The following is a 7500-nucleotide window of genomic DNA, read 5'->3' as shown; positions in this document are numbered from 1 at the left end:
ATGTTTATCTTTCATTTGCTGTATTGGACTTGTTAATGTGTGAAAGTTACATATTTCTAAAAAATATATTTGAATTTCACGCCCTGCCTTTTCAGCGGAATGTTGCGGAACCCCTGCGCTAGAAAGGTTAATCAGTTATAGAACCCATTGCCCACCACCCCGCTAACCGAGAATTCACAAAATGGGACAAACACCAAATTGAAACTCTGCATATAGAATTTTGCAAAAAATATATTTTGACTACAATGTACAACACCAAACAATGCATGCAAAGCAGAATTAGGCCGATATCCGCTAATGATCAAAATCAAACAAATAGCCGTTAAATTCTACAACCACCTAAAAGGAAGCGATTCCCAAACCTTCCACAACAAAGCCATCACCTACAGAGAGAGGAACCTGGAGAAGAGTCCCCTAAGCAAGCTGGTCATGGGGCTCTGTTCACAAACACAAACACACCCTACAGAGCCCCAGAAGTGATTCCCAAAACTTTCATAAAAAGCCATCACAGAGAAGTGAACCTACTGTCACAGACCTTGGAGATCCTTTTTTTGTCTCTATTTTTGGTTTGGTTAGGGTGTGAGTTGGGGTGGGCATTTCTATGTGTTGTGTTTCTATGATTTTCTATCTCTATGTTTTGGCCGGGTATGGTTCTCAATCAGGGGCTGTTTATCGTTGTCTCTGATTGGGAATCATACTTAGGTGTCTTTTTACCGCCCTGTCTTGGTGGGAAGTTGACTTTCTTTATGGCACTTTGCCTTTGAGCTTCACGGTTTGTTTTTGTATTGTTTATTGTTTTGTCGGCGTCATTTTGATCATTAAAAGATCATGTACGCTCACGACGCTGCACCTTGGTCCTCTCCTTCAAACAGCCGTGACACCTACAGCGGAGTCCACTTAGCAAGCTGGTCATGAGGCTCTGTTCACACACACAAACAGTCTTAAACAGAGCCCTAGGACACCAACACAATTAGACCCAACCAAATCATGAGAAAACAAAAAGATATTTACTTGACACGTTGGAAAGAATTAACCTAAAAATGTAGCAAACTAGAATGCTATTTGGCCCTAAACAGAGAGTACACCGTGACAGAATACCTGGCCACTGTGATTGACCCAAAACTAATGAAATCTTTGATGTATAGACACAGTGAGCATAGCCTTGCTATTGAGAAAAGCCGCCGTAGGCAGACCTGGCTCTCAAAAGAAGACCGGCTATGTGCACACTGCCCACAATACGAGGTGGAAACTGAGTCGCCCTTCCTAACCTTCTGCAATAAAATGATGACCATATTAGAGACACGTATTTCCTTCAGATTACACATACATACAAAGAATTTGACAACAAATCCAATTTTGAGAAACTCCCATATCTACTGAGTGAAATACCACAGTGTGCCATCACAGCAGACAAGATTTGTTACCCGTTACCACAAGAAAAGGGCAACCAGGGAAGAACAACACCATTGTAAATACAAGCCATGTTTATATTTATTTATTTTCCTCTTTGCCCATTGTTACGGCAGGGTAGCCTAGTGGTTAGAGCGTTGGACTAGTAACCGCAAGGTTGCAAGTTCAAACCCCCGAACTGACAAGGTACAAATCTGTCGTTCTGCCCCTGAACTGGCAGTTAACCCACTGTTCCCAGGCCGTCATTGAAAATAAGAATTTGTTCTTAACTGACTAAATAAAGGTAAAATAAAATAAATAAAATAAAACAACACTGCATATTGCCATAATATGACATCTGAAAAATCTCTGTTCCTTTGTAATGTTTAAGTATTTGTTTACAGAGCATTCGGAATGTATTCAGACCCCTTCTCCTTTTCCACATTTTTCTAAAATGTTTTTTTAATGTATTTTTTAAAATTGTAAATGTAAGCACACAGTAGCTTTGTTCAAAATGTGACTAAATAAAAATATTGCCTCAGCAATCTACACACAATACTCCATAATGACAAAGAGAAAACAAGTTATTGATTTCTTGCAAATATTTAACAAAAAAAAGCATATTTCGACCCGTTCCTATGAGACTCGAAATTGAGCTCAGGTACATCCTGTTTCTATTGATAATCCTTGAGGCATTTCTACAACTTGATTGGAGTCCACCTGTGGTAAATTCAATTGATTGGACATGATTTGGAAAGGCACACACTTGTCTATATAAGCTCCCACAGTTGACAATGCATGTCAGAGCAAAAACCAAGTCATGAGGTCGAATTAATATCCCGTAGAACTCCGAAACAGGATTTTGTTGAGGCACAGATCTGCGGAAGGGTACCAAAAAGTCTTGCTGGATTGAAGGTCCCCAAAAACACAGTGGCCTCCATCATTCTTGAATGGAATAATTTTGGAACCAACAAGACTCTTCCTAGTGCTGTTCATCTGGCCAACTGAGCAATCAGGGAAGAGGAGGTGACCAATAACCTGATGGTCACTCTAACAGAGCTCCAGAGTTCCTCTGTGGAGATGAGAGAACCTTCCAGAAGGACAACCATCTCTGCAGCACTCCACCAATCAGGCCTTTACGGTAGAGTGGCCAGATAGAAGCCACTCCTCAGTAAAAGGCACATGACAGCCCGTTTGGAGTTTTACAAAAGGCACCTAAAGGACTCTGAGACCATGAGAAACAAGATTCTCTTGTCTGATGAATCCAAGATTGAACTCTTTGGTCTGAACGCCAAGCGTCACGTCTGGAAGAACCTTTGCACCATCCCTACGGTAAAGCATGGTGGTGGCACCATCCCTACGGTGAAGCATGGTGGTGGCACCATCCCTACGGTGAAGCACAGTGGTGGCACCATCCCTACGGTGAAGCATGGTGGTGGCACCATCCCTACAGTGAAGCACAGTGGAGGCAGCCTCATGCTGTGGGGATGTTTTTAGTGGCAGGGGATGGGAAACTAGTCATGATCGAGGGAAAGATTAACGGAACAAAGTACGGAGAGATCCTTTATGAAAACCTGCTCCAGAGCACTCAGGACCTCAGACTAGGGTGAAGGTTCACCTTCCAACAGGACAATGGCTCTAAGCACACAGCCAAGACAACGCAGGACTGGCTTCGGGACAAGACTCTGAATGTCCTCGAGTGGCCCAGCCAGAGTCTGGACTTGAACCGCGCAGCGACGCTCCCCTTCCAACTTGACAAAGCATAAGAGGATCTGCAAATAAGAAGAGAAACTCCCCAAATACAGGTGCGCAAAGCTTGTAGCGTCATACCCAAGAAGATTTGAGGCTGTAATCGCTGCCAAAGGATCTTCGACAAAGTACTGAGTAAAGGGTCCGACTACTTGTGTAAATGTGAAATATGCACTACCACTCAAAAGTTTGGGGTCACTCAGAAATGTCCTTGTTTTTGAAAGAAAATAACATTTTTTTGTCCATTAACCTCTTCAACCTATGGGGGCGCTATGTCATTATGGGATAACAAAACGTGCCCGTTTTAAGCGCAATATTTTGTCACGAAAAGATGCTCGACTATGCATATAATTGCCAGCGTTGGAAAGAAAACACTCTGACGTTTTCAAAACTGCAAAGATATTATCTGTGAGTACCCCAGAACTGATCTTACAGGCAAACCAAGATGAAACTTCAAACAGGAAATGAGCAGGATCTTTGAAGCTCTGTTTTACTAACGTCTCCTTATATGGCTGTGAATATGCTGTGAACGAGCTTATGCGCTCTGCCGTTCGCCCAAGATGTCTGCAGCATTGTGGCGTATTTGTAGGCATATCATTGGAAGATTGGCCATAAGAGACTACATTTGCCAGGGGGCCGTCCGGTGTCCTTTGTCTAAGTCGGTGCGTAATTCCCAGTGGCAACCATTGTACCTTACGTTACAGAAGGAGACTCATACTTCCAGGAACGATACATCATTGAAGAGATATGTGAAAAACACCTTGAGGATGGGTTCTAAACAACGTTTGCCATGTTTCAGTCGATATTATGGAGTTAATTTGGAAAAAAAGTTTGGCGTTTGGATAACTGAATTTTTTTTTTGGTAGCCAAACGTGACGCACCAAACGGACCGATTTCTCCTGCACAAAAAATCTTTCAGGAAAAACTGAACGTTTGCTCTCTAACTGAGAGTCTCCTCATTGAAAACATCCGAAGTTCTTCAAAGGTAAATGATTTATTGAATGTTTTTGCTGGTTTTTGTGAAAATGTGGCCTGCTAATGCTAACGCTAAATGCTAATGCTAATGCTAACGCTAAATGCTAATGCTAAATGCTAACGCTAAATGCTAACGCTAAATGCTAATGCTAAATGCTAACGCTAAATGCTAAATGCTAGTTTGCTATGGTAGAGAAGCATATTTTTGAAAATCTGAGATGACAGTGTTGTTAACAAAAGGCTAAGCTTGAGAGCTAGCTATATTAATTTAATTTCTTTTGCGATTTTCATGAATAGTTAACGTTGCGTTATGGTATTGAGCTTGAGGCTATGATTACGCTACCGGATCCGGCATGGCTCGACGCAAGAAGTTACATCAAATTGATCAAAAATACAGTGTAGACATTGTTAATGTTGTAAATGACTATTGTTGCTGGAAAAAGCTGATTTTTTTTTTACCTTTATTTAACCAGGCAAGTCAGTTAAGAACAAATTCTTATTTTCAATGACGGCCTAGGAACAGTGGGTTAACTGCCTTGTTCAGGGGCAGAACGACAGATTTGTACCTTGTCAGCTCGGGGGTTTGAACTTGCAACCTTCCAGTTACTAGTCCAACGCTCTAACCACTAGGCTACCCTGCCGCCCTGTATGCCTATCTACGTAGGCGTACAGAGGCCCATTATCAGCAACCATCACTCCTGTTTTCCAATGGCACGTTGTGTTAGTTAATCCAAGTTGGTCATTTTAATAGAATAATTGATCATTAGAAACCCTCTTGCAATTATGTTAGCACAGCTGAAAACGTTTGCCCTGATTAAAGAAGCAATAAAACTGGCCTTCTTAAGATTAGTTGAGTATCTGGAGTATCAGCATTTGTGGGTTCAGTCTCAATGACAACAGTGAAGAGGCGACTCAACAGGATGCTGGCCTTCTAGGCAGAGTTTCTCTGTCCAGTCTCAACATCAACAGGGAAGAGGCGACTCCGGGATGCTGGCCTTCTAGCCAGAGTTCCTCTGTCCAGTCTCAATGACAACAGTGAAGAGGCGACTCAACAGGATGCTGGCCTTCTAGGCAGAGTTCCTCTGTCCAGTCTCAATGACAACAGTGAAGAGGCGACTCAACAGGACGCTGGCCTTCTAGGCAGAGTTCCTCTGTCCAGTCTCAATGACAACAGTGAAGAGGCGACTCAACAGGACGCTGGCCTTCTAGGCAGAGTTCCTCTGTCCAGTCTCAACATCAACAGGGAAGAGGCGACTCCGGGATGCTGGCCTTCTAGCCAGAGTTCCTCTGTCCAGTCTCAATGACAACAGTGAAGAGGCGACTCAACAGGATGCTGGCCTTCTAGGCAGAGTTCCTCTGTCCAGTCTCAATGACAACAGTGAAGAGGCGACTCAACAGGATGCTGGCCTTCTAGGCAGAGTTCCTCTGTCCAGTCTCAATGACAACAGTGAAGAGGCGACTCAACAGGACGCTGGCCTTCTAGGCAGAGTTCCTCTGTCCAGTCTCAACATCAACAGGGAAGAGGCGACTCAACAGGATGCTGGCCTTCTAGGCAGAGTTCCTCTGTCCAGTCTCAATGACAACACTGAAGAGGCGACTCAACAGGATGCTGGCCTTTTAGGCAGAGTTCCTCTGTCCAGTCTCAACATCAACAGTGAAGAGGCGACTCCGGGATGCTGGCCTTCTAGCCAGAGTTCCTCTGTCCAGTCTCAATGACAACAGTGAAGAGGCGACTCAACAGGATGCTGGCCTTCTAGGCAGAGTTCCTCTGTCCAGTCTCAATGACAACAGTGAAGTGGCGACTCAACAGGATGCTGGCCTTCTAGGCAGAGTTCCTCTGTCCAGTCTCAATGACAACAGTGAAGAGGCGACTCAACAGGACGCTGGCCTTCTAGGCAGAGTTCCTCTGTCCAGTCTGAACATCAACAGGGAAGAGGCGACTCAACAGGATGCTGGCCTTCTAGCCAGAGTTCCTCTGTCCAGTCTCAATGACAACAGTGAAGAGGCGACTCAACAGGATGCTGGCCTTCTAGGCAGAGGTCCTCTGTCCAGTCTCTCTGTTCTTTTTCCATCTTTTATTTTTATTTGCCATTCTGAGATATGGCTTTTTCTTTGCAATAATGGGCCTCTGTACATCTATGCAGAAAAATATCAGAAACTTTGAACATCCCACGGAGCTTCATTGAATCTATTATAAAAAAAATGGAAAGAATGTGGCACCACAACAAACCTGCCAAGAGAAGGCCGCCCACCAAAATTCATGGACCAGGCAAGGATGACATTAATCAGAAAGGCAACTAAGAATCTGTGGTATGACTTAAAGATTGCTGTACACCCGCAGAACCCATCCAACTTGAAGGAGCTGGAGCAGTTTTGCCTTGAAGAATGGGAAAAATCCCAGTGGCTAGACGTGCCAAGCTTATAGAGACGTACAACCTAGAGACTTGCAGCTGTAAATGCTGCAACAGGTGGCTTTTGGGGGGTGAATAGTTACGCACGCTCAAGTTTTCCGTTTTTTTTTCTTATTTCTTGTTTGTTTCACAATAAAAAATATTGTGTATCTTCAAAGTGATAGACATGTTGTTAAAATCAAATGATACAAACCCCTTAAAATTCATTTTAATTCCAGGTTGTAATACAACAAAATAGGAAAAAAGCCAAGATATTGGGAATACTGAAGCAAGCCACTGTAAAGCCCTTGGAATTGGATTGGATTGAGAGAGAAGGATAAAGAGACAGAGAGAGGATACATGAAAGAGAGAGAGAGAGAGAGGATAGACAATAAAGAACGATAGAGAGAGAGAGACGTGGGGAGAAAGTGGATGGATGAGAGAGAGAGAGAGAGAGAGAGAGAGAGAGAGAGAGAGAGAGAGAGAGAGAGAAAGCAGGAAGAGAGAATTTATGTGAAGTTAAGAAGTAAACCGTAGACACCTACAGGTAGTATACACAACCTTGGGGAACGTGTGATATATGTTGGTGCGTTAACTAAATGTTACACAGCGTTGTGTGTGTAATGTGCTCCGCATGCAGGCAGTCCTTGGGGACTGTGGCAGCCTATGTTGTGTGTACAGGCAGTCCTTGGGGACTGCGGCAGCCTATGTTGTGTGTGCAGGCAGTCCTTGGGGACTGTGGCAGCCTATGTTGTGTGTACAGGCAGTCCTTGGGGACTGTGGCAGCCTATGTTTGTGTGTACAGGCAGCGGCAGCCTATGTTGTGTGTGCAGGCAGTCCTTGGGGACTGTGGCAGCCTATGTTGTGTGTGCAGGCAGTCCTTGGGGACTGTGGCAGCCTATGTTGTGTGTACAGGCAGTCCTTGGGGACTGTGGCATCCTATGTTGTGTGTACAGGCAGTCCTTGGGGACAGTGGCAGCCTATGTTGTGTGTACAG

Source organism: Oncorhynchus nerka, linkage group LG7, assembly GCF_034236695.1.
Source record: "Oncorhynchus nerka isolate Pitt River linkage group LG7, Oner_Uvic_2.0, whole genome shotgun sequence".
In the NCBI taxonomy this organism is placed as follows: Eukaryota; Metazoa; Chordata; class Actinopteri; order Salmoniformes; family Salmonidae; genus Oncorhynchus; species Oncorhynchus nerka.
This window is presented reverse-complemented; position numbering follows the sequence as displayed.